Consider the following 26,189-nt stretch of genomic DNA (forward strand, 5'->3'; position numbering starts at 1 on the left):
ATCGGCAGCCAGAGAGAGGAGTGAGAACATGTAAGAGAAACAGCCCTGCGGACACCAAGGTCAGTGAAGAAGGAGGGGGAGGAGATGCTCCAGGCGCCGGAGCAGAGATTCCCCTGCGGCCCATGGGGAAGACCATGGTGAGGCAGGCTGTCCCCCTGCAGCCCATGGAGGTCCGCGGTGGAGCAGATATCCACCTGCAGCCCAGGGAGGACCCCACGCCGGAGCAGGTGGGTTCCCGAAGGAGGCTGTGACCCCATGGGAAGCCTGTGCTGGAGCAGGCTCCTGGCAGGACCTGCAGATCTGTGGAGACAGGAGCCCACGGAGCAGGTTTTCTGGCAGGACTTGTGACCCTGTGGGGGACCAACGCTGGAGCAGTCTGTGCCTGAAGGACCGCACGCCGTGGAAAGGTCCCACGCTGGAGCAGTGCGTGAAGAACTGCAGCCCATGGGAAGGGCCCACGTTGGAGAAGTTCGTGGAGGACTGTCTCCCGTGGGTGGGACCCCACGCTGGAGCAGGGAAGAGTGTGAGGAGTCCTCCCCCTGAGGAGGATGAAGCGGTAGAAAACAACGTGTGATGAACTGACCGTAAACCCCATTCCCCGTCCCCCTGTGCCGCTGGGGGGGGTTGGTAGAGAATCCGGGAGTACAGTTGTGCCCGGGAAGAAGGGAGGGGTGGAGGGAAGGTGTTCTGAGATTTGGTTTTATTTCTCATTACCCTACTCTGGTTGCTTTGTAATAAATTGAGTTAATTTTCCCCCAGCTGGGTCTGTTTTGCCCATGACAGTAATTGGTGAGTGGTATCTCCTGTCCTTATCTGGACCCACAAGCCCTTTGTTATATTTTCTCTCCCCTGTCCAGCTGAGGAGAGGGAGTGATAGAATGGCTTTGGTGGGCACCTGGCGTCCAGCCAGGGTCAACCCACCACAATGGTAAACAGAAGTTCTTTACAGTTGTGCCAATAGAACAAAGAAAAATGGAAGATGCAAAACACTGGGGTGAACCAACCAGGGATGGTCTTAGCATTCTCAAAAATTCACATATAGTTTCTGAAAATGTAACTATTTTCACAATTAGTTTTAAAAAGAAAACTCCTTCAGTTTTACTCTTTTCCCTGTAAGAATATACAGCACATGGTGTTTCAATCAGTTTATCCTTGTTTCATTAAATAGGGTCAGGCAGGAATGAGTGGAAGTAGAAAATCATGTTTGTGGGATTGGAAAAGCTAGTGCCTTAAAAAATCTTCCAAAATATGAAAAATTCGAGCATTTCTTAAAAGACTAACTATTTATCATTTTATCACATAACTAGTATTCTGAAATATTAGTAGCTTTGCAAAAATTAGTAGCTTTTTTTGACATTTGATTAACAGGTGTGAGCAGTGCTTTTTCAGGTTTGGAGGCAGGTAATTTAGAGCTTATTGTAGGGGAAATGGAACAAGAGGAAAGAAAAATAAGGATGCTTCATCTACATTTCTTCCCCCTTTCTTTGAAAAGTTTCATGTTAATATTCAGGAACAATTTCCCTTTTCTAATGTTCTTCCACTAGTCACATGTTAGTTAATTATCTTGGTTGTCCATTGTAAATAAAAGTGAGAAATCTGCCATTTCACTTTGATCATGGTTCTGTTCCTTCCCCCAATGAAACTCACACACAGAGTTTTTTCTTTTCCTTTCCTTCAGAGGTGAAAAGCGTTCCTCATTAGGAAAAGCAGATGTGTCCTATCATAGAGGGTTGAGGGTTATAGATTCTTTCAAGCAGTTTCCTTTCTCTCCAGGTACAAATTGTTTAATTCCCAAGAATTGTCAGTGTTCTGAGTATCCACATATATAGAATATGGTGTCATTGGAAGCTTGAGGCAAACCATGTGTAAGAATAAAAAAAAAGGTATTAAAGCATAAAAGCTAATGAGGACATAGTGCAAATACTCCTCCTAACTGCTGCCCAGACAACTTCCTCAGGGGAGTTAGACTACAGCAGTCAGATCACGAACACAGGCACACTACAGGTGGGTGCCAGTACTCTCCCTTCACCCCTGCATAAAATAGTCAAGAAGAGAAATATAAAACCCAACAAAATTTCTTCCTGCACCTTTTTCATAATTTTAATTTATTTGAAAGTAGGTATGAACCCATATTTCTTTTCACGCTCGTTCATTTTTTGGAAGTTTGTTCTAAAGTACTTTTACTCTTCAAATTAAACACATTTCCTGGGGATATACATATCAATTATTTTGTAAATCTACAAAAGCCAACAGTACAAATATTGCAGGCATTTAATAAACACAGGGCTGAAACGATACACCAAAATTACTTGTCATACAAGGTCTTGAAACAAGGAAGAGTTATATTCTATTCAGAAAACATTCTCTTGAAGTTTGCATATATCCCCTTTTATTTCCTTGTGAAGTTTTAAAGTTCCCCACACACATACACTTGCTTGGAGCCTTATGAAACTGAAATGTCAAGTGAGAGTTGCTTTATATCATGTTCTGTCAATCAAAGTAAGCGAGGCTTTATACATCTGTTGCTAGTATATTGGCACTTTTTGAAGAGTGTTTCGGAGGGAGCGAGAATAAATAAAGATCCTTCAGGCACTTTCTCATTTATGGATGAGGAATCAAAGCAGTCTGAAACTTCATTTTCAGCCTGATACCCTGAAGATTGTTGGCTGATAATTCTGGATGGAACAGCTTATCTGGGAGGATTAGGGAGAACATGGGCTTCCTATTACTGCTGGCTTCAGTCTATTCAGCTGGGCAGACTCTGTCACACATTATCTGTGCCTTTACATATGTCACTAATCTTATCTGTATCTTTTCAGCTCCTTCTGTTGGAGCTGTGGTTTCCTGTACCTAAACCTCCCATTTCTTCATTACACCAGCTGTATAGGCATTAGCCTTCTCTAACAGCCTTTCTGCACTGTGTCATTCAGTAATAGCTAGTAATGCAAAGGTATGAGAAGGTAATGGTAGTGCTTTATCTCAGATCTTACAGGCCTCACATCAATATATTAAATGCATACCTCCCTTCCCACCAGCATCCTACATCCTCCCCCCACCATTTTTGACCAAATCCGCTTAACAAAATAAAATCACCTCAACAATAGAGTATCTCTGCAATCATTAAAAATAACGGAAGCAGGCGATTTGGGGGCAAGTATATATGCTGGAAGGGCCAAAGTAGTTTTTAACCAGCAGAACAAAAACATCAGCACCAGAACTAATCTGGAGCTTCTGCCATTCTCTCCTGAATTGCTAATTGGTGTTGCAAATTTAGTGGTGTTGGTCACTAGGACAAAGTAGCTCATAAGAAAGAAAGATTAAACCCTCTAAGAGTACCTACCCTTTTTAAATTTTAGAGGGAAGCCCCTTCCCCGCACCTACTCTCAAATACTTCCCTAGCTCCAGCTGGCTCCCTGCCTGCTGAGCTAAGCTCCATCCTTTCACTCCTGTTCTGCCTTTGCCTTTCAGTCTTCCTGCCACACCACCACTCTGATATCCTCTTTCCTTCCTAACTAATTTTCTGCTGTTTCTTCACCTCCTTCAGCCATTTTCAACTTGCCTCATTCCCTGTTACTGTAATAAAAATGACAATAAATGAATTTGTAAAAGTGAAGGAAATGGAGCCAATGAGATACACTTTGACCATTTATTTTCTCTCTAAGACTGTTTTTGACTGTAAGGTCTTTTGGGCAGGGGCTGCTTTTCTTGTGTGTTTTCATTGTGCCTAGTACAATACACATCAGAAAAAAAAGAAGAATGATCACTGAGTCCTTATCTTGATGGCTTTTTTGGGTACCACCAGAGTGCAAACTAGAAAAACACGTCACTGATTTCTGACTAATAACTCACTCAATAGTACTATCTGGCAGTTTATTTGCAATTAGTAATTCAGCCAGTTCTATATATGATTGATTTTAAATACAATTTCAATTTTAAAGCAGGGAAATTTTCCTTCCTGTTTTTACTTCCTTCACGTTTTGTTTTACTTTAAATTGCCAAGTTATTAGGGATCTGTATCTTGTCTGTTCTCTCAAGGTTGAAACAATAAGCTTTATCTGAACCTGACAAACATAATTTCTCTTCTTCATAAATGAATGCCTTGAATGTCATGGTTTCCCCACCCTGCAACCACAAGCCCAGTCAGGGCCATGTCATTTAACACAGACCCATTTTTTATTGTGTGACAAGCAGAAGCAACAAGAAGTGTAACCTATATCCCAAAGCTATACAAATGCTGCTGAATTATATAGGCAAGACAGCCACAGAGAGTTGTGTTTGCTCCAGCAGTGCTGGCAACTGCAGGAAATAATGTGTTGCAGCAATGGAAGATTTCCTTGTCTACTTGCAGTCTTTCAGAGATTTGGAAAAGCTTCTTGCTGTGGACACTGCAAGAACTGTTGTTTTTCAGCATACACAGGACATTCATGGTCACTCAAGGATGTAAGGAAGAACTTAATTTCAGATGGTCCCAGGGAATTTGTCTTCCCTTTTTGAATCTGGTTGATTTGTTCTTCCCTAGGCTCTTGTACATGGACTTTTTCAACAAGCACTGGGATAAACTCAGGTTTGGTATAGACTTCACTTTGCACATGCAATTTGGCCAGCTATGCATGTCACTGACTGAAAAGTATAGACCTAAAGAGGGGAAGGCTAATTCTCAACACCAGAGCAGAATCTAATGTTTCATCAGGTGTACCTGAACCCCTTTATGATACATACAGTATGAAGAGATATATAACGAATCTCTTAAATACTTAATTTATAGTCAGCCCTTGTCTGAGTATGTGTCATTTATGAAAGGATAACACGTGGCATGTGGACTCATCATTAGCCCAAGGTAACAGAGGTTATGACTTCTAATTCTGTTCTCAGCCCTGCTACAGAGTTACTACATGACCTTGCACAAATCACTTAACCTTTATGTGACTAATTTTATCCATCTATAAAATAGGGATAATAAAATTTTTAGCTACACACAGCAGGATGATGAGAATTAATTAATGCTGTAAAACTCCCTGGGAAAGAAAGCTTAATATACAGGGCCTAATTCCACTAGTATTCACTCTCTGGCTCTCTGTCTTGAGCAGTTACTTCTAGCTGAGCAAAATTAGTGTAAAAAGCTACCATCTGGATTTGTTAGCATTGTTCAGATTCACTGAGCTTAGATATGGAGCTCACACAAAGCACTCTGGAGAATCAACCCAAGAGAAATCTCAAGCAATTCATTATTAATATTAGTTGTATATCCACGTACACAGAGTACAATCAAAAGCTCTTGAACATTCAGAATTTCATAGTGCGTGCTCAGAGTCAGCCTGTGTAAAACTAGACATGTGATTAAAAGTGCCTGTCTGTTACTGAAGCTGCAAGCACTGATCAGGTGGCCATACACCCGTGTGCATATGGCGAGAAGAGTATGCATTGCTCATGTGGTACTTCAACCTCTGTTTTTTTTAATTTGATGCTAAAACTTCACTTATTCTGGATTGTGCAGCAATTTTCTAAAATAAAAGCAATATAATTTTCATTAGAATACTCAAGTTTGAAATGTAGTACCATGTCACCTACTAATATATTGGAAGTTTATGGGATATGACTATTGTAAAATACACAGCATGAAAAGCTAGTTAATATCTATGTCTAGTAGTTGGAATGAGGGGGGAATGGTAGACTGAAGATGACCATGCTCTCTTCACTCTGCTACTGACATGCTGTTTTACAGTGGGCAGTCCAAATCAGTCCTAATCCAATTTCCATTCCCATATATTGAGATATAAAGAAATCCCCATATGGTATAGAACAACCAGTCTTCAGTATCCTCATCTGTTGTTTTACCTGAAGTATCCATGGATTTATGCTCAAAACAATCACTTTATTTCTTTTTACCACTAAGGCAGAATTTTCAGGTTACTATGATTATTGCAAACTGCATCAAATAAACAATATATTTGCACTCAAACCAGAAGATTGGCCAAAGTTATAAAACTGCCAAGAAAGCAGAAAGCACCAATCTTGTCTGTAGGTATCAGTAATACAATTGCCTTATCCTAGACTAGCAGCAAACCAACTGATTAGTGGTTCAAGATCATGTCTGATGTAACTTGAAGTACTCCATGGCAGGCCCTAACTCAAGTGCCCTTTCAAATTAACCTCAGAAGATTCTTCATCATAAGGAAAAATTAATTCTTTATGCAATGGAAGTGATTAACCTTGAACCTTCAAAGTCAAGATGATTGGAAGGGGGGTGTGTGTCTAGAGGGATTCTGCAATCTCCAAGGTGTTTTAAAACTGATACATCGGGGAGAAAACAAACACAATAAATAAGTCTCTCTCCTTAGTTTGCCGTTGCAAAGCATTCCAGCATATATTGCTGCAAAAACCTTTTCTCTTTTAAATGATCAAAGCAGCGTGTGATCCAATCAGGTAAACAACTGCAACAAGCCAGAACAACACAAATACACTTAAATGTCCTGTTTACTGAAGATGTTCATTGAAGATAATGATGCACAGGTGCCAAGAGATTTGGAGAAAAATAAGTAAACAGCAAGTAAACCCAGCTTGATGAAGTCTATGATAAGGTGTGTGGGGTGGAGGAGGGTGGTGGTGACATTTTTGTGGTTTATTAGGACTAAGAAATTGCGGGGGGGGGCACTTCTTGTTCTAAATTTTCTACTTATAAGGGCTGACTTGCTGTTATGAAAGTCTGAGGACTAGGTTAGTGGCGACTGTAGAAATCTTTATTGTGAGCTGAGAAAACTTTACTTGCATACTACTAAAATCCTTTTGCAGCTTACACACTTATGTTAATATCAGCAGAACAGAAGAATATAACAGAGGACTAGACATTGCCAAAATAGATTACCTCTAAGCATACTTTCTCCTGGGTCAGACAAAATAAATGTGCCATTCCTGGAAAAATAAAATCATAATAATAAACTAGTAGTAATAATAATGCAGCACAGACTATTTCTATAAGAAACAAGCAAAGATAACCCATAAAGAATTAAATGTAAGTAATTTTTAGGATGGTTTGGTTTTGTATGTTTGTTTTGGTAAAATAACCAAAGCATATAATTGCATTGTATAATTTCTTTTCTGGCTTCTCCGTTTATTCTCTCTCTGGCATCCTTTATTCCCCATATCCCTTGACCCATCTCAAGAGAGAATTTAGGGAGGTGCTGATTATTAAAGCAGATGAATTTTCCCACTGACTCACATAAAACATACACAAAAGGTTTTCTGTTGCGGGGCATATCATCTGTGAGGCCACCCCAAGGAGGCACCCACCTTCTGGCCTCACATTAAATTCTCCTGCTCCCACTCTATCATGCCACAGCCTGAGTCAGTCTTCTCAGTCATTCATACTGATTCACTCAAGCTCAGTGAAGCGGCTGCTTTTAGGTCTTTGTGTGATAATACCCTCAAGCTGTACTGGCTCCAGGCAAAGTCCTGCAGCTCTAGAAATTCCCCTTTTCTCCAAAATGCGGAGAAAGCAGTCCATCTCTTCTTAGCTTTCCCCTTCTCAGGGTGATTTGCAGTCCCACCCACTACATTAACCAGATTTCAACAACGTGGCCTTTAAAATGACAGGGAACGCAAAAACTTTGTTCATGCAGGCAGTGATCAAGAGACTTATCACATCATGCAGCCTATGGCATGGACATGGCTTATCTCTCCTAGGGTTAGGTTCATTTTTAAAACTTCATTTTTTAAACCTTTAATCATTTTAAGGGCATTTTCCTGTTCACTTTGGTCCTGATGTAGTCTTAGCAACAAGCCTTTTGTAGCACACTGAAATGCAATTGATGGGAGGATATGTTGTTTGTAATACCCTGAGGTGTATTGCAAGGTGCTTGCCACTTTATGTGGTGAGCCAGAGAACACAGGTGGTGCTGAGTGTGCCATTCAGCTTTTTATTTTTATCTTAAACCAACATTTTCTTAAGTTACTACCAGCCAGCCTTAGTGAAAATGAGTCTATCTGAAATGATTATTTGTATATATACATGTGCCTTGAATCCAAAATTAGTAAGACACATTTCTGTATCATTAGATGCCTATTTTCAAATGCTTCATTTTGATAATGGGGGCTTATTTTTGTTATCATGAGTCAAATAACAGAATCACTGAAGGTGGAACAGGGTAAAAGTGACTCATCCTACCTGAGGTCTCCACATGCACTTGGTAAGCACTTGGGTTTTATAGATGACAGTAATGAAATAAATACATCTGGATGCGTGGGTGAGTAAAAGACCAATCCACTCTGTGCTCAAGTGCCTGGAAACACTGTGGCTGGCAGCGGCACTTAACCATGATCCCTAGGAAAGGTGCCTTTTCACCAGTTAGAGATCCTGGATGTATCTAGGAATGTGGCCTGCATCTGTCCTAGTAAATGCAAATGCTGCTGGAGTGATCACAGATGCCAGGATGCTGTTGTCATTGTCAGTAAAATGTTAGAACATCTTCGACAGACACAAGTGAGGGAATAACAAAACACCCAACACAATAGATCAAACCTTACAAGGTGTCTTCTAGTATCCCCATTTGCTAAGTTACTTACTGTTGCTTTAAGGTTTGTGTCACACTATCAGTGTCTTTCAAAAAATTTAGGTAGAGGTTTTTTTCCTGCCTCTTCTTAATGTGTAGATTTCAGCAGTCACATTTCTGAAGATTTGGGGGGGGAAGGGAGGCTGTGTCAGAAAAATTCTGAGTATTCACAATGGATTGCTTAAAAAATATATTTCCATATTCTCTAGCATATTTTATTTACTATTCACTAATATCGGAGGACAAAAAGTACAATTCTTTGCGTGTTTTACAAAAAAGGGTAATATTATTCTGTTGAATCCATGCTGTATTCACTATAAATGTTTCACCATGTGCAGGATTTCTTCTTAAAGAAGTAATCTTTAAAACGATCTGCTGGACTTCTTCTCTAAAGAAACTCATCTAAGAAGGCTATCTAACCCCCCATAAACCATTTTCTAGCCTATCATAAACTACAATCACTTCCTACAAAGAGCTCAGGAAATTATGTACCCAGACTTTTTGTGGTGAAACTTCTGCTGTGGAAAACAATCTAACTGAGTGATGGTTTAGATCTGAAACGTCAACAACTGTATATTCCACTATTTAGATAGAAAAAATCACCAAAAATAGGTATTCTACTTATTACAATGCACCCAGTTGCTTACAGTAGGGATTACCTGTGTAGCTGAGTCTTTATGCTATTAGATTCCATAGGAAAGTTCCCAGCTGTCTTTACATATTTAAATTATAGCAACTTGGGTAAAGTTTTGCCTGAAGCAAATAGACAAATACACTGTATGAGCACAGTGCATACCCTCAAATGAGGACTTAGAATTAACAAAACTTCTACGTGTGCCTTGGAATTGTCTTCTGTCAAATGAAAGAGCAAATTAATCCTAAACTAATACTTATATAACATTTCCTCCTATTTGCATTTTTTTACTGACTATCAGAAGAGCTGGATAGTTTTCTCCTTTGCTATTGGAAAGATGTGTATTGGGAAGAAATTAAGCTATGTGTTCTGGGAAGTATTAAGCTCTGTGCAACACTAATATGTCTTTGAAGTGAAGCAATAAAACAGAAGAGCACAGATCTATTGGTAATACAGATTTGCTTTAACTGCTGAATAATTGTTAATTCAGAAAGTAAACATAAAGTGTGTAGAATCTTTCAAATTCATGAATAAATTTTCATAGGCAGAAATGCCATGACCAAAAAAAAAAAGATGTAGCAGGCTTGGTGAATTTTGTGGAATGCTTGTTGAGTTTACAAATCTTTTATCTTAACACTTACTACAGTTTGAAACTGGTGAATAATTCACAATGAATATTTCATCAGACACATGTTGCCTTTTTTTTACAAACAGTATATCTGCAAACAGCTCATAGTTTTCCAGATTCATTTGTTGTTTGAAATTATTTTTTTTAAAAATGTAACCATACAGATTAATCCAAAACCATTATCTGCAAATATTTGACAAATCGGTTGGGCTGGTTAGTTGTGATGAGCCAGATAAGTCACAAGGTATTCTTTCTATTCATGCACTGGAACAACAAGCATATACTCTGGAAGAAATATTTACACATGCGAATATGACATTTAGTTTCAGTGAATACCCCTGCATGTGATAGGGGAGTATGTGTTCTATGACCATTTGTGCCAGTAAAAGGCAATCACTCAAATGTCTGTAGAAAGCAAACACAAAAGGGGATTGTGATTATCACGTAGCCAACACAAAATACAATCTCATTTTTAAGCAGGAGAATGAATTAACAATATGCTGTTGGTAGGGCAGATAAGTGACACTGAGGACACAAAGACAGTCCCAGTGGCACATATTTGCATACTGTTTGTCCATCTCCCCTTTTTGTAATTGTTTAATGCTCTCGGGCACCTATTGTTAACATGAAAAATAGTTCCTAGGCAGTAACAAACTAGGCCGATGACAGTAGCAACAGATATCCAATAGTCGTCCTCAAAATTGATTTTGTTCCACGCTGTGCTGGCTAACCATTGTCCTCAGGGTTGCTTGAGGAGGCAGAAATCACTTCTCACTTTGTAATATACTTCTTCTATGACAAAGGCTGAAAGGAGCTGGGTCAGAGAAGCTGTTGTGGGGGCCTTAAGTAAGTGAAGGATCCTTCTAACCAAGGAAATCTCCCATGACTGGATCCAATAAATGTATAACTATTTAACCTATTAGGTGCAAAATGACTGTAATCCAGCTTCAAAGCTGGCATCTGTTTTCACAGAGCAATAACATAGAAACCTGTAAAAGATTAGAAATTTCTCCCTGCCTGCCACATGTACTTTTTCCAAGTAACTGATCCAAAATGGGCAATCCCCATTGTTGTCTTCTCTTTACACAGACTGGCTTCTGGCTCAAACTGTCACACCTAACACCTAACAGCTAGCATGTTTTGTCTGTGATGGAAATGGTGAACCCCACAGAGTATGCCGTAATGCACCAGCTGTGCATAAGAAGAGATTAGGAAGACAGAGATACCACAGTCAGCTGTGCCTAAGTTTTATCTAGAGACTCATCAAAACTGGTTTTGCTAGTGCTACTTTCCTCCACATTATACTAAAAAGCATGTGACTGTCACATATGTTCAGTCCAGACAGAGAATAAAGGTATGATAATAGCTGGTACTAGTATTAACACATTTCAAAAATCCATTGTAGACAGAAGTACAAGCATCTTGATTTACAGAGGTGTTTGAACTACTGTCATTTGATTTCGGTGGGAATTAAGTACCTGACCTGTTTTGTCATTTAGGTAAATCTTACTAAACACCCATCTTCAACTCTAGGCAGCTAAATACGTCTGTGTATTTGATTTATAGCATTTAAAAGAGGTTGTTGAGGCTTTAACTGCACTCTGACAGCATTTTAAAGACAGATCCTAGTCTGCATAAGACTCTGCAAAATAGTTAGGAAGTATTAGCTAACAGGGGCTATTACCTTAAATCTTTTCCTCCAGGGCTTCTTGGAGGGCAAAAGAATTTGCCCCCTCAATAATGGTGGTAAAACAATACTTTAGATTGTCCAGGAGAAAGAAACAGAAACCACAAAATCTTTTCACAACCACACCAAAACCAGTGATTCTCTTGCCTGTAACTGAATTCCACTATAAGGCATGTGCTTGAATAAACCTCAGCCAAACTTGAGCATGTAATGCTTATTTGGGGATTTCTTGTTAATGACTATTGTGCAGACCACCCAGCTGCATAGACAAAGTTGCAGATCTGAAAATATTCCTGTGTATAGTGAAATAGCAGTCATTAGGACCACAAGAGAATACCGTTTCCCTTGCACTGACAACACTCCCAGTGAGTGCCCTCATTCGCCCTGGTAAAGAAAATGGCTTTCAATGAATTCCTTAAAAAGAAAAAAAAAAAAGAGAAAATTAAAAAAGCAGCTGCAGTGCGCACATGGCATAAGCAGTTTACTAAGGCATTACAGTACAGTGTCACGCAGGCTGTTAAAGAAAATCTGGTACTCCGGTGATAATGTGTATATTCATTCACTATAAATGACTAAGTTCAAAAAACCATACAATGAATCATGGTTGCAAGGCCAGACTTGCTTTGATTAACTACACTGGTATAATGAAATCCAACAGAGCAATCACTGAAACATTTAGCTCCAAATGTAAATCTTCTTGAACTCTGAAAAAAGCATGTTAGGCAATGAGAGGTGGTATATAATACAGCCATATTTCATATAATGAAAGTGGAAGCAGTTGTAAAGAAAAGGGAATGTTAAAAAGTTGTTATGCTGTGTTTGGCAAGAATGAGTCATTCTGAATGTGTCAATCATGATAATCCAACATATTTTTAATCTAAAGGTCAATAGAAGCAGTTTCTATAGTGGTACAATAGTTATGCCAAATATGAAAGCAAGCATTTATAAGGCGATTTCAAGTATTAATACAGTACCATAATGTGTCTTGGAGAATTAATCTCAGCTTTAAATTGAAGGGCATAGATTGATCAAGGTAAGAGAATTTTATTAAAAATGTACTGTTATAACCCATGACACTTTCATTTCAGCAAGGCTGTCATGTTGAATTCCCATATCTCAGGCATGTCTTAACTGTATAGATGAAAGGTATCTTTTCTACCAAGAGACAGAACTTGGTCTGTCTAGGGGAAACCTGGGATCTAGTGTTAAACTACAGAGCATGAAGATTTCCTCATATGGTAACTGGTCATGCATCTGGGCACGACACACGACAAAAGGTATGTATTTTTTCCTAGGAAGCACATCTGCCTAAGTGACATTAAAGCTAATAGAAGATTACCTGCACCAGGGGAAATCTAGTCCTGAGGAATTCTTCTCAATACACACTTCAACTCAAACATCACAGGTTTTCCTTATGTCATCATTTCCCTGCTGTTCTGTCCCTTTTGTCTCTGCAGTTGACTACAGTCCTAGAGGACAGTTTTTTCAGCGGTCAGTAGAATTGTTATGAGTACAAAATACAGAGCATGGACAAAAAAGCCCAGCCAAGCCAAACAACTCTTAACTTTGGGTTGTCCAAACAACACAACCAGAAGGAAAATCTTTCCCTTCCACTGTTGCTTGCCCAGAGGATAGAGAACAAAAAGTATGGTAAAGAACTCTGCTCTCATAGTGAGGGAAACTAAGGTTGAGGGCAGCACTGCTGGTGTTGGGATGTTATCCACCAAGCTGTGTGTGGCCAGGGGGTGAGAGACCCTGGAGGACAGGCCACAGAAACACAGAAGTGGGGAAGCATCTTAGTGGTTGTCGTCAGTGTTAAGTGAGGGAAAGGAGAGAGTTCCTCTACCCTTCTCTGCCAGCCTTTCCACTACCAATTTAAAACATTGTGCTTGCCATAGAATAAATGTGCTTATTACATACAGATTACATATAGACTATAGATTAGCTCATATGAAGAGATCTGCTGTTACCACCACGGACCGTGGTCAGATCTGGTGTGAGTAGAAGCAATTTCCTCCAAGTCAGTGAAGCTCTACCCACTTACACTGGACCTGAATAGGTACTACAGGATTCACCAGTCCAGTATTTAAACTAATGTTGAGCTTGATAGGCTGAAAATGCTTACGTAAAGCAGTCACACAGAACATTACAATAGTCACTGCAAAATCCATACAGTAAACCTTGGTGTTTCAGACTGCTTTTGTAGAATATTACAGCACTTGCTTTAAAACAGGACTTATAACCTACACAAGAATTCTTCTTCAGAATTATTCCATTTGAAGAAGTAAAGGCCTGAATAAAAACGTGCTTTCATCAATAAAATGCAGCATTTTGTGCAACAACCCATAACTGTCACAGCTCTTCTAAGACTGCAAGGGAGTCAATTAATTTGAAGGCGGATGTGCAGACTAACTTCTAAGATTCAGTAGCCTTTGTGTTGGCCCAAAGGCCAACATTGACGTAACATGAAGAGGAGGCTTCACACACTGAGTAGAACATGAGTTGGGACAGAGTGAAAATTGCTAACACCTTGCAGTGCTTAAGAGGGGATGAGACTCTACTGGAAAAGAAAGGTAATTTTTTAGGATTATTGTTTTCCTAACACTAAATCATCTTTTTACAATGAAATATCATAATGGACTCAAGGCACAAAGAACACGTTTTAACCTGTTTGCAGATCACAGTCAACTTCCAAGCTCTAGTGTTCACAGAGAGCCACTAAAATCCATATTCCGACACCAACATAAGTGTCCTGATCAAAGTTGTTTGTTCACTGTTGCCATCAATTTTTTTCAAAACACTGAGTAGTAAATGGAAAACATGCCACTTAGTGCTACTAAAATATTTTCTATTATGCCTGTAAACTTCTTATTGGGTTTTTCTTCTCATCAATTCTCCTAGTCAATAGGGAGCTTGAGACTGAAGAGAACTGAACAGCTCTTTGATTTCCTCATCTTTTCTCCCAAACCTCTACAGAGAGAGCTGCACAACTTTGTGATTTAAAAGGAGAAAAATGAGCTTCATTTGAAAATATCTTTTCCTTAAACAAATTTTGTAAAATGACAATGGCCACAAAATGACCTGCATCTACATGCAAAATTCAACCCTGTCACTGATTGCAAAATATGATGGAAAATTAAACACAAATAGGTTTGTTGCACACTTTGAAGGCCAGATATTCTATATCATATGGAGTTTGTGTCTTTATAGGGTATACACTCTGGAGCTCCACTCACAAGGTATGAGTTTCCTTGACCGTCACAAACCCCACTCTGACTTGTGGGAGTGCTGTGTGCATGTGGAGCGCTCCCAAGAGCAGGGAAATGGTGGGAGCAGATTCCCCAGGACTCAGAAAATAAGACGATCAAGGAATCCTCCTTACACAGGCTGAGTGACGTCCAGCTCTGCTCAATAAAATATTTAGGCATGTGTATAGGTAAGAGATTAAAGCACAGGTGTATGTGCCCTGCATAATTACAAAATAATACGAATGAGAACCCTGGGAAGACAGGCTTCTTTTTGTTTCACTCAACTGTTTCTTGGGGCATGTGATTGTTGCTTATTAGATATGAAGGAAACCAATTCAGCCATCCTGCCTTAACAACTTGATGAGTCTGTTTCTAAACACCAAAGGATTTCTTCACCCGCCTCTAATTTGTATAAATGGTAGCATGTGATGAAACTGAGCTGCCTACAAGCTAGAGATAGAGTTGATTTGGAACATACATCATAGGCGTGCTGTGCTTTTCCCCCTCTGGCCTAGGACAGAGGGAAAGGCCGGGACCACACAAAGGGGGTCTGCCCTGCACCTCCTGCAGTAGTGAGTCCTGCAGAGACCTCTCCTGGCAGAGCTCCGAAAGTCATGCCTAGCTCACTCCTCACCTTGCCCAAGGCAAGCCTTTACAGACTCACTCTTCTGCTTCCTGAAAGACAGATGAACCTGAAAACCACTTTTCTGGGTTTTGTTGTTGTTGTTGTTTTTGTTTTTGTTTTCTTTTTTAATGCTTTCTTTCCCCGGCTCTCCTGTGGAGCTATTTCTACAACCATCCCGATGGTTGCTTTAGCTGTGATGGTAGCTGCTGATAATGGACAACAACTCCAGATTGCAAGTTTCAACAAACCACATGCTGTGGTGTGGGGTAGGTAGGTAAGTTACACCTATTATACGTATGTACCCTGATCAGTGAACAGTGAAAATGCGTCAACATTTGAAAATTAAAAGAAGTACATTAAGAAGTTTAGCTCAGAGGATTGCAGCAGTATTGAGGTAGAGCACAGTCAAGTGAATTACTGCTTTCCTGTTTTATAGTGACAGCAGATTAAAGCGGTGGGAAAAAAAAATCCCAGCAGAATAACATATCTGTGATAAACCTCCAAGAGCCCCAATGGTGGAATAATCTCAGATCAGGCACCAATTTATGGGGTAAGTTTGAGAAGCCTTAGAATCCGTAATAGGGGGAAAAAATCAGCATGAGAAAGATTTAAGTAGGTAACACTGTTTTCTGCCAGTATTACTGCTGTGTGTATGTCCCTCAGGTCCCTTGAGTGATTATGCCAATATCTGCAGCATTAGGATTGGACGCCTATTAATCAGGATGAGCAAACCTTCACATTTCTTCTGTGAAGAATCATGAACTGGGGGACTAAATACAGGCAAACAGATCCAATAACTTTATCCTTACAGCAGAGTGACATAAGCAAATATAAATCCCACTAGTGTTATTATAACGCCTGCTAAGCTAATTGAGAACATATTCGTTTCTTCAACTAAATAAATTACTGTTACAATTATATGACCCCAAGGTCATCTCCTTTAGGAGATGCCTAGCACTTGAATTAACTATTCAACTCTTCACAGTAAGTGGCCTCAGCCAATCAATGCCAAATAAATACTGCTGAAATATGCATTTAATTATCCTAACACTTTAGCTTCTAAAACCTTTTCTTTGCCGGCAGTTTTTTTGTTTGCTAATTTATTCTGGAAGGGTGAGAGATTTCTGAGTCTAGTCTGAGCCTAGTCTTTGTAGACTCTGGTCGCAAAACAGATCACAGCCAACCCTCACAGTCAAAACTGGTTACAAACAGACCATTTCTTTGATATCTTGAAGCAATGATTTTTTATCCATATTCTTTATTTTGTTGATTGCAAGAAGCAAACATAGCCGGCTAACTTTTATGAAGTTTCAAAAGTATGCCCTTCCAATCTGCTTTGCCAGGTTAGCTAAGGACAAAATGCCTCCTCTAATGAAGAATCCATGTTTTGCCAAACTCAGAGTTACTACTGCTGAATTAAAACTGACATGTAAAATGTCAGTGAGCTCACTACAAATTGCTTTATTTTAGAAATGATGTGGTTCAATTTACACATCAACTAAAGCGTGCTACAAAAACATTAAAATATAAGTTCTTCTGAAAGCTAAAAGCTGCTTTGCAGCCTCCTGGCTTGCTAAAATTAATCCTAATGAATCTAGATGTTGTAAAGCCTATGCCCCATACCTATAAACCCAGTTTAAGCCCTGTGCATAGGTGTTGCGTGGGACTCCTGCACTGGAGCACATCTTCCCTTGAGCAGCACACAGTAAGTTATAATTTAGGATATTCACATTATGTATTAGTCCCTAGAAGTAAGAAAGCTCCTAACCACTCTGCTGTAAATTGGAATAGGATTAAATTTGCCATTTACTTGCACCAGTGTAAATAAGAGCACAACCTGGGCCTGAGTACAAAATAATTCCTGCATAACTAAAAATGACTGTCTTTTATTCTTGTACCCTTTTTTGGATTTGCGTGATTTTCCATCTAAATAAACAAACATACCTAAATTGCAGTATAAAAAAGACTCTAATTTTGCAATTATTTGGAATCTAATTTTCATGAATATTAATTCTTTTAAAGAGGAAAATAAAAGTGATGACACCCTGTGGACTAGTAGACTTCATACCTTCAGAAAAAAATGTTTCATTAATTTTTAAACAAGAGACATTCATTATTATGCTTTCTGTGACAAGACTGATTTTTTTGTAAATGATGACCATAATTAAGCTTCTCATAATGAACACTGCTATTACTAAACAGTACAATTTATACAATGTCTCCACTCTAGGAGACTTTGCTTTTTTATTGAGGAGAAAAATCAGATAATGACTGAGATTATAGTATAACACTATTATTTTTAAGGATATTGCACAAAACATATATAGAGTATATTAATCTTTAAGCAAAACTTAATCAGACTGTGGCTGTTTAGCCAGAAAAAGAACTGACGGATTTGTCATGACTCTAATGCAATGTTGATGTTTCTCCTAGTTCTAGAGAAATGTACAAATTAAGTTAAACTCAAGTGATGTTTTTACACAATGCAAAACATTTCCACCTCATTCATGTACTTAATCTAGGGCTGGCAGAACTCTGTATAGACAAAAACTATTTGAATCTGCTACTAGCCAAACAAGGAACGTCTTCACAATTATTTGTAGTTCTGTGAAGCCTTATATTCAACTGCAAATGCAGACTGTTTTCAGCTTTGCCTGTGGAGATCTTTGGAGATGGCCTAGTCTGGCAGTCAAACACACATTTGTTATCAAAGAAAGGTATTTAATCAATATATGCTCTTGTTTTTCCAAGCAGAGGAAAAAAAAACAAATGTGAAGTTGGTGACCACTTTCAAAACTTGAATTCTAAACACCAACACCTGAGACTTCATGGGAGAAGGTACCTAGAGAGAGCTGATAATTTGCTTATAATATTTCTTGAATATTTTCAGCTGGGTTCAGAAGTGCTTCATGAAATAAAGAGAGGCGAATTTTGCTGAGTTTAAATACTGCTCAGCCAATGACAGTTCCTAGGAAAATGCTGATTTAGCCACAATTCACACATGTGGCACATTCTCTTGCTGTTTCTCTGATTAAATATGTGGCTGCGTATTCCTATCTATATTGTAAAATGTGTTGCAGAGTTACACAAATTTAGGGGTTTTTTGTAGTGCCTAAGTGACTTTGGAACAGAAGTGTTTCTCGTATTGCAAGGAATCTATCCTCCTAAGCTATCTTAAAGGTAAGGATTTTGGAAATCCTGCTGAAGATGTTTGTACTGCAGCTTTATGATTTTTTCCTACTGCAATTTTAGTGAAGAGCAACACTATTATCAAGCTTGTTTTGAAGAACAAAGCAGTGTGATTTGGGGAGGACCTTTTGGTACATGGATTTGATTCAAAGTGGCATTTTAAAGTTATACCCCAGGCCTACTGAGCTTTTGGTCAAGCTGTGCAGGTCAGATTATGTTTTGTGGCATCAGGAAGTCAGAGAGGGCAGAGGAGAGGGCTTTCCATCATCTCCAGATTTCCATCATTTGCAGTCTAAACGTATGTCTTATGATGACGTTAGTCAGAGATTTCAAGAATTAAAAAACTGGAGGTGGCCAGGCGTTTCCTGTCTAACTGGCTCTTTGCAGGTGATAGACAACAGGCTCGATAAATGTCCATAGCAAACAGCCCCAGAAGTTGTTGTAGAAGCAGGAGAGATTGTTTGTTTTCGAATGACAAAAATTAGAACAGAATGTTTTGTTTCAGGCCAGCTCAGCCCAAATCAAAAAGTCATGATCTGACAAACTGAAAAGAAGCTTTTCATTTCACATCAGTTTGACATTAATCGATATTTGTCTGAAGTGCTGTTACATGGCCATGAGATTTGTGGTGCTTTGTGCTGGGGACCTGAAAGCATGTTTCAGCTGCCAAATCCAAGTACATGTCCTAGCCCTGTCCTAATAAAGCTTGGCTGTACATCGGCCACCTCCCACGTTTTTCCGCTCTTCTTTGCCATGCTTTCTCTAGGAAAGAAATCGAAATCATGGAGAGAAAACTGTGACACAAAACCCATCAGTCCTCTCATCTTGCTAGCTGCAGGAATATGACTGCAGACTGTGCTATGGAGAAAACGTGCCCTTTGGTCAGAGCCATAACCTCACCAGCTGAGCAGTGCTTTGCTTTGCCCTATCTCCATTAAACAAAAAGAATCTCTTTGGGAAACAGGATCATTTTCAACGTACCAGAATATGACCTACTCGTTTGTAAAGGATCATATTCTGATGTTCATTTTTTAACCTGTAAGTAACTTTGAAGAAGTTTGTGGGACTACTGTGGGACAGGAGGTTCATGAACTGTGTAATGACAGAAGAATAGGCTTCACCATTTTCTAATCTCTCTCAATGATGTATTTTGCATGTTAACTGCTGAATTCATAGTACATCTTTGCCATACCTAAAGCATTTTTTAAGTCAAATCACTAATTCAAAAAGACAGTTCCCTGCAACTATGAAAATAGTTACTGCTACAAGATATTTGGATAAGTGCACCTAAATGTTAAAGACTCTGAAAAGAGATGAACTGGCATTGCTGGCAACGCATTTTTGCATTACCTGTGTTTGCATAAAAACACACACTCAGCTAGAATGAAAGATTTTTCTTGAAAAAATATTTTCTAAAATGTTTTACATTTTGTGTAACAGGCACAGTTTTACAGGAAGTCTAAGGAGGCTGTAGATCTTCTGCAACTAGTATCCCTTGTTATGGAGCATGCATGCCAAGTTACTTTGATGTAAATGAGCATGCAGCCTCACAGCCCCTGAATGCTGCTTGTGGCTGCATTTTTGTACATTTCCTGAAAAACCTTGGTTCAACTCAGCACATCTTGCTTGTCTCCTGCAGGATAAAATAAGTTAAACATCTTTTATTATCACCTAGACACATCCAAAATATACTCTTGTGTGTATTATAAAATTATGAGAGTGCGTGACAGTATTTTAGGTGAAAAAAAGATCTAGCATGCATTATATATCATACTGAATACTTGCTGCTCCTTGCCAATGAAATATGAGCACACTTTGCAGGAGCTGTCCTCTGTTAGGATTTAAAGCCAGGCAGAGAGCTACACCCTGGACAGGCTGTAGACTATTTCCCTTTTGATAGGAAGCAAACTTGTGCCAAGGTAGGGTAGGGCCCTTGCTGAGGGCTGTAGTGTTCATGGAGGCAGGCTAGCTGTAAGCACAGGTCAAAAATACAGCAGATGCAGGTGGAAAAGCTGTGCATTGGTGCCATGTATCTTTGACTCAAGTCATGTATCTATGGGCTTTCACAGGAAAGTAGGATGCCCTAAGAAGTCCTCTTATTCCTCTGGCAATTAGGAAGCAGTGGAGAGAAGAGCCCCTCTGGGGTTACTTTTTCCCAAGGGACGAGTAGGGAGAGTTGACAGGGCTTCCCACAGCAGCACATGTAGGTGGGCCAGGGCTGCACGAGCGGTGCTTCATGTGCTGTGCGTACCCTGAACTGGGGACAAACAACAAAATGTAGAGTGACTCCTGTCTGCACTGACCCTTTTTTAGGTCTTATGGCAAAGTCACGGTTTTCCCCTTTGGGCTCTGTAGCACTGTGGACACTGCTGTTTTGTAATCGTTCTGCCAAGGAAACTGAAGATGGTTCATTTGAAAAGGCAGAAAACATGATAGAAGTAAGAAAGAGCTGCTGTAATCAGACAAAGAACCCTTGGCAATGTTTTTTCAGTGGGAAGATGGGAGCCTTTGTAATTTGCAGAACACAATGTTCTGGAGGTAGTTCAGGGTTGGGAAAAAAAAAATAATTTAAAATTTGGGTCCATTGATTAAAAACTAAATAAAAAGCTAAGACAGACATAAGGACCAAAAGCAAAAGAGTACCTTCCTTGTATTCACCCAGAAGTGCTCAGCAATCTTTATTACACTTGCTGGGCATAATTGCCACATTAGCAACAGCTCAAGTCAAACATTTAGAATGAAATAAAAGACAAGAAAAACCATTCTTTTATAGTCTCATTATGGACAATACACTCAGGAACAGCATTGAAGACCACACTTGTTCATGGCTTGAAAACCAGGACATGTGTGCTTGCAGCACCCTTTCTCTATTTTTATGGAAAAAAGGCCTAGATAAAGTCTCAAACATCTTTTGCTATATTTTCTCTGGTGGCATCACAACCATTCACTCTACAACATTAACTCTGGGGGAAAATAGCCATTGTTGAAATTCTAATATTTTTGGCATTCTGGAAGATGTTTATTTGGCGATGGAATAACAGTGAGATTTTACTTGCATACAAAACCCAGCCAGTTGTTGGAAAACCATTAATACAAAAATCAGCCACCAGTGTTCTGCTATCCTGGTATGGATATGTTGTATTACCCCAAAAAGAACAGTCTGAACCACTTCCAGCAGATATGCACTTGAAGTTCGATATAGAAATAAGAGAGAGTTATGTGTGATGCTACAAGATATATTGATACAAAGATCAAATGAAGGCATCCCAAAATGAATGAGAACACTGGTGGACAAGAGACTGAAAATATGGTTTGTCATAGCAGATGATCTGTCTTGAATGACATTATTTTGGAAAAACTTCACAGACTCAATTATGTTTTACAGTTGATAATGTTGACATTGTTGTGGCAGCCCATGGTGAACAGAACAACAAATTGGTATTAGAAAGGAGATATTGTTAGGAGATAATCCCAAATTTAATGTTCAAAATACTTCTGTAAGGAGGAAATACAACATTCCCACTTCATACCACCTGAGAAGCCGGGCTTTGTTTTGGGGGACTAATGGTGAGGATGAAAACTGCAATTCCAAATTGTGTAAGGCTCTGTATAAAGGTTCCCCTGAAATAGCTCCAAGCAATTCATTCAAAGCTTAGGGCACACTGATAAAAACCTACTGTCCTCTTTACCTCCAACTCCTTCTTGCTGTTACCCTCAAATCCTCGCACAAAACTGTGTTTGAGGGCAGCAACTCAGCATCAAATATGAGGAAACATTTCATTAGCAAAACAGCTTTTCAGTGGAAAATACACACACAAGAAGATCTTTCAAAGAGCATAGCGGTTTCAGCACTACTTTCCACCAGATAAGTCACTCAGGTTTGATATAGAATTTCTGATTAAAAACAGGGAGCTAGCCATGATTTAATGTACATCTCTAGATCAAACAGAGAAGGCATTTAGAGCTACTGATACACATACCAACAGCCAGCCTGAGAATTCTGGATATCACCCTTGTCTTGTATTCATATAATTACACAGGATGTATTCTGCAGCTCAGTGTTAGGGAAAATCTGGGAGATAAAGGCTATAAACATGTGTCCTGTGTGTTCAGAAAATCCTTGCTGACTTTGGGCTACTTATCCTTGAAATAAACAGACCGCTTGTCAAAGATGCTAGTGTTAACATTGGTAAAGAACAGAAGATACTGCTACTGTCTCAGTAAGATGCACAGGAGGGAAAAATTGTTTCCAGTCTGGTTTATTTGCAAAGTTTTCCATACATTGCAGGCTTCCACATCTTTTTAGATATTCAGACTTCTCCCTTCACTAAAAGGTATGTGGTGGATTTGTGGAGATGTCAGGGATGAACATCACTAAATAGAAAGATGATGAACACTTTAAAACTAAGCAAAAGAATAGCCAGGAACCTTCCAGTAGAAAAGCCACACCACTAGACAAAAGTATTTAGAAAACCTAACCTTTTACATGACTGAAGATAAAATAAACTGATGTGGGTTTAGCTTTTTCCTTTGTTTCAGATGAGAAGGTGGAAAATGCCAAGGGTGTCAAAATTTACTTTGAATTCTTACAACACAGAGGGAGGTATAGTAGCTTTTAAAACCTATGCTTTCCAAACAATGGGCTTTCATTTCAAATGCCTGTGTTGCTATGCAGGCTACAAAGTGCACTTTGTTGAATAGCAGGATTATTATCTTTTGGTGGGTTGGAAAGTCCTTCACACAGAACCTACCTATTCAAGCTGTGATATCAGAAGATCCCAAACAACAACTAATATACAAAGACAAGATGAAAACCTACCAGATAACTTTCTGGCTGAGTAGAGGGATTGTTTTGAGAAATGAGAATTACTGCTAGCCCCAGATCTGAATGCCTCACTGATGCAGCACTTCCAACAGCCTCCTCCCAGGGAGTCTCCAGCAGTTCAAGGGGAGCAAATGCCAGAAGCAATGGTCAGAGAGAAAGGCATAGGGAATTATAGTGCTGTAAGGCTTGCTATAGAGCAAGCTACTTTCTTCTCTCTTGGCCCCCAAATACCTCTTCTTAACTTCTAAATTTTCATCACTGGCTTCTCAATGATCTTTTTTTTTTCTGGCTCAAAGATCATTGCAGAGCCTTTTCCTGACAATTCCCTGCCTTTTTTTCCCCTTTTACTTCTCTTTCCTCCCTGAAACTTTTCTTCCTCAAACTCGTCCTTATGCTCACTGGAAAGGGAAGGAGGAGGACTGACCACTCCTGGACTGGTGCCCTTCATTTGGCTCAGGTGGAGACAGGTCAGAAATAGCCCCAGGACCCCAGCTCTCTGCCTAGGAAATGCAGGATATGTGTAAGGGAAGGGGAAAGGTACTGTCAAAAGCACGAGAAAAATGCCTTCTCGGCCTCTGACTTCTTCCTTTCACCATTTCATGCTTTTTCTCTACCTTTTTTTGACTAGGTACGCACAGAAGTGTGGTACGTATTTTGAGCCATGGGAAATGGGGGTAAACAGTCACAGGCCCAGGTGCGGCTCGAGGTGTGCTCTGTGTGTGCAAGAGCCCTGGCTGTATGAGCCAAGCTTGCACCCCCTCTCCTGCACAGCAACATCCAAGGGCTGAGCTGGGGTGGGAAACAGGGGAGGAAGGTGATGGGTAATCACCTTCATGGAGGCAAGGATGTGCTGCCCCTTCCAACAGGACCCCCTGTTCATGGGGAGGAACGGCTACACCAGGGAAGTGGGTGCCAGCGGGAAAGACTGGGGCTGCGGCTGGGGAGGGCTCTAGGAGCACCAGGACGTGGAGCAGGGCGTCACACAGGGAGTTCTGAACAAAAGGTCTAAGAGGCAAGGGGACACTGAGGGGTTTCAGGTGTCCATGCTGGAAGCCAGGTACAGGATTTGGGAAGGGAGAAGTGTTCAGGGCTCTGAGGTCATCTTTGCTACAGCCAGATTTTTTTCAAGTGGAAATAGATATATTGAAGAGGGAGTGGGGACTAGGCTTTGGACTAGACCAGGGGTTGTAAAGAAATGAGTATTACAGAGAAGAAAGGATATTTTTGGAAGAAAATCTGGAAGTTTGAGAACTAGAATAACTGCCTCATTGCTGAGGGTTAAGGAAGGAAAGGAAGCAGAGGTAAAATTGTAGCTATCTCCTTGACCCTGACAAACAAGTTTGTTGGAGGCCAAGGGGAATAATAGAGAATATTTTGCACTGAATAACCTCAGACACTTCCTTTGCTGTCTTTTAGCCCTCCAAGGATTAAAAGGAGAAAGGATAGACCAAACAAGCATTTAGAATCAGAGAATCATAGAATATCTAATGTTGGAAGGGACCCATAAGGATCGTCAAGTCCAACTCCCTCCTCCTTGCATGACTACCTATAACTAAACCATATGACTAAATCATTTAATGCTTGCCAATGAAGCTCGAGAAATCTCAGCACTTAGCCTGGTGGCAGCCATAAACATACATAGCTCTCAGCTTTCCAAGGTCCGAATGAGAAAAACAAGATTTGTAAAAAACTTTGATGGGCACAAGATTGAAACACACTTTTCACTAAGAAGTGTGAAGTTATGGCTGAAGACATCAAAGACTGCCATTTACTTTCAAGGCTAAAAGCTATGAGCTGCTTTCAGTGGAAGGCTCTGGTTGCTTTTGTGTTATGAAGTACGTAACAATTAAATTATTTAAATGTTAAATACAAACTGCTTGTCTGTTAAAAAACCCACGGCATTACAAAAGTATCCACTGAGGAAAGTTACAGTATTGTTAGAATGATACCTTTAGTGCAAATTGCTCTCCAAAATTAGTCTCACATTTAATTACTTTAAAAGTACTTAAAAAATAAAGAATGGGACTATGATACTTGTGTGTCCATGGCCTATAAAATAGCTACTTTTTTTTTTTTTTTTTTATTCAGGTAGGCTTGCATTTTCCAGTTGGTGCCTTTTTTAATGTTATTTTTCACACACCGAGTCAACATCACAGTCAAGCCAATAGATGCATACCCTTCAGGAGAATGCCTACCCCCTTCATAAGAGAAGTTAACTATGAAGAGAATCCAATGCTGATGTTAAATTAAGGCTTCATCCACTGAGTGTTCAATTACTGAGTAAATATGCACTAGGCATATGCTTTGAATACTGAAGCAGTGAATTGCTTCCTAAGGTGAGATACTTCTGTGCTCTTTCTATTAGCATATTGTTGTTTGGTTTTGTGTATTCTGCTACTTCAAGCTCTTTTTCAAAGAAATTTATAAAAAGCTCAGAAGACCTGGATTGTATATAGAATCTTTTAATGAAGAAATAACTTTAAACTCTCCTGACAGATATTTCAGGAACTACTTTTGGAAAAGTCCTCTTAGATAAAATATGCTAAAGAAACTATCCAAAATTGGAGAAACATCAATGGATGAAGAAATAACTCACAGTGTTGGCAATTTTCAATGTACCAGACAGAAAATTATAAACAGAGGCCTGCAGACACAGCCCAATACAGTACTAAGGAAACTCCATGTCCCAAGTCATTAGTCTACACTCCAGCAAAACTTACTGCCTCAGTAAAAATGGGACTGTAGGCTCGGACCCATACCATGATTAGGCAAACCTTGCCCAGAAAAGGTCCTCTATTTATTTTGCA

At 39.6% G+C, this 26,189-nt stretch overlaps 1 long non-coding RNA gene across 1 annotated transcript; it reads left to right on the plus strand.

Annotated features, from left to right (window-relative positions):
* The first annotated feature begins 6,453 nt into the window (after nucleotides 1–6,453).
* Nucleotides 6,454–24,945, plus strand: LOC121232650. The gene is made up of 4 exons (XR_005931502.1): nucleotides 6,454–6,467; nucleotides 11,862–11,864; nucleotides 21,398–21,402; nucleotides 24,852–24,945. It is a non-coding gene; the product is annotated as an uncharacterized LOC121232650 (long non-coding RNA).
* Nucleotides 24,946–26,189: the final 1,244 nt, after the last annotated feature.

Source organism: Aquila chrysaetos, chromosome Z (genome assembly GCF_900496995.4).
Source record: "Aquila chrysaetos chrysaetos chromosome Z, bAquChr1.4, whole genome shotgun sequence".
Classification (NCBI taxonomy): domain Eukaryota; kingdom Metazoa; phylum Chordata; class Aves; order Accipitriformes; family Accipitridae; genus Aquila; species Aquila chrysaetos.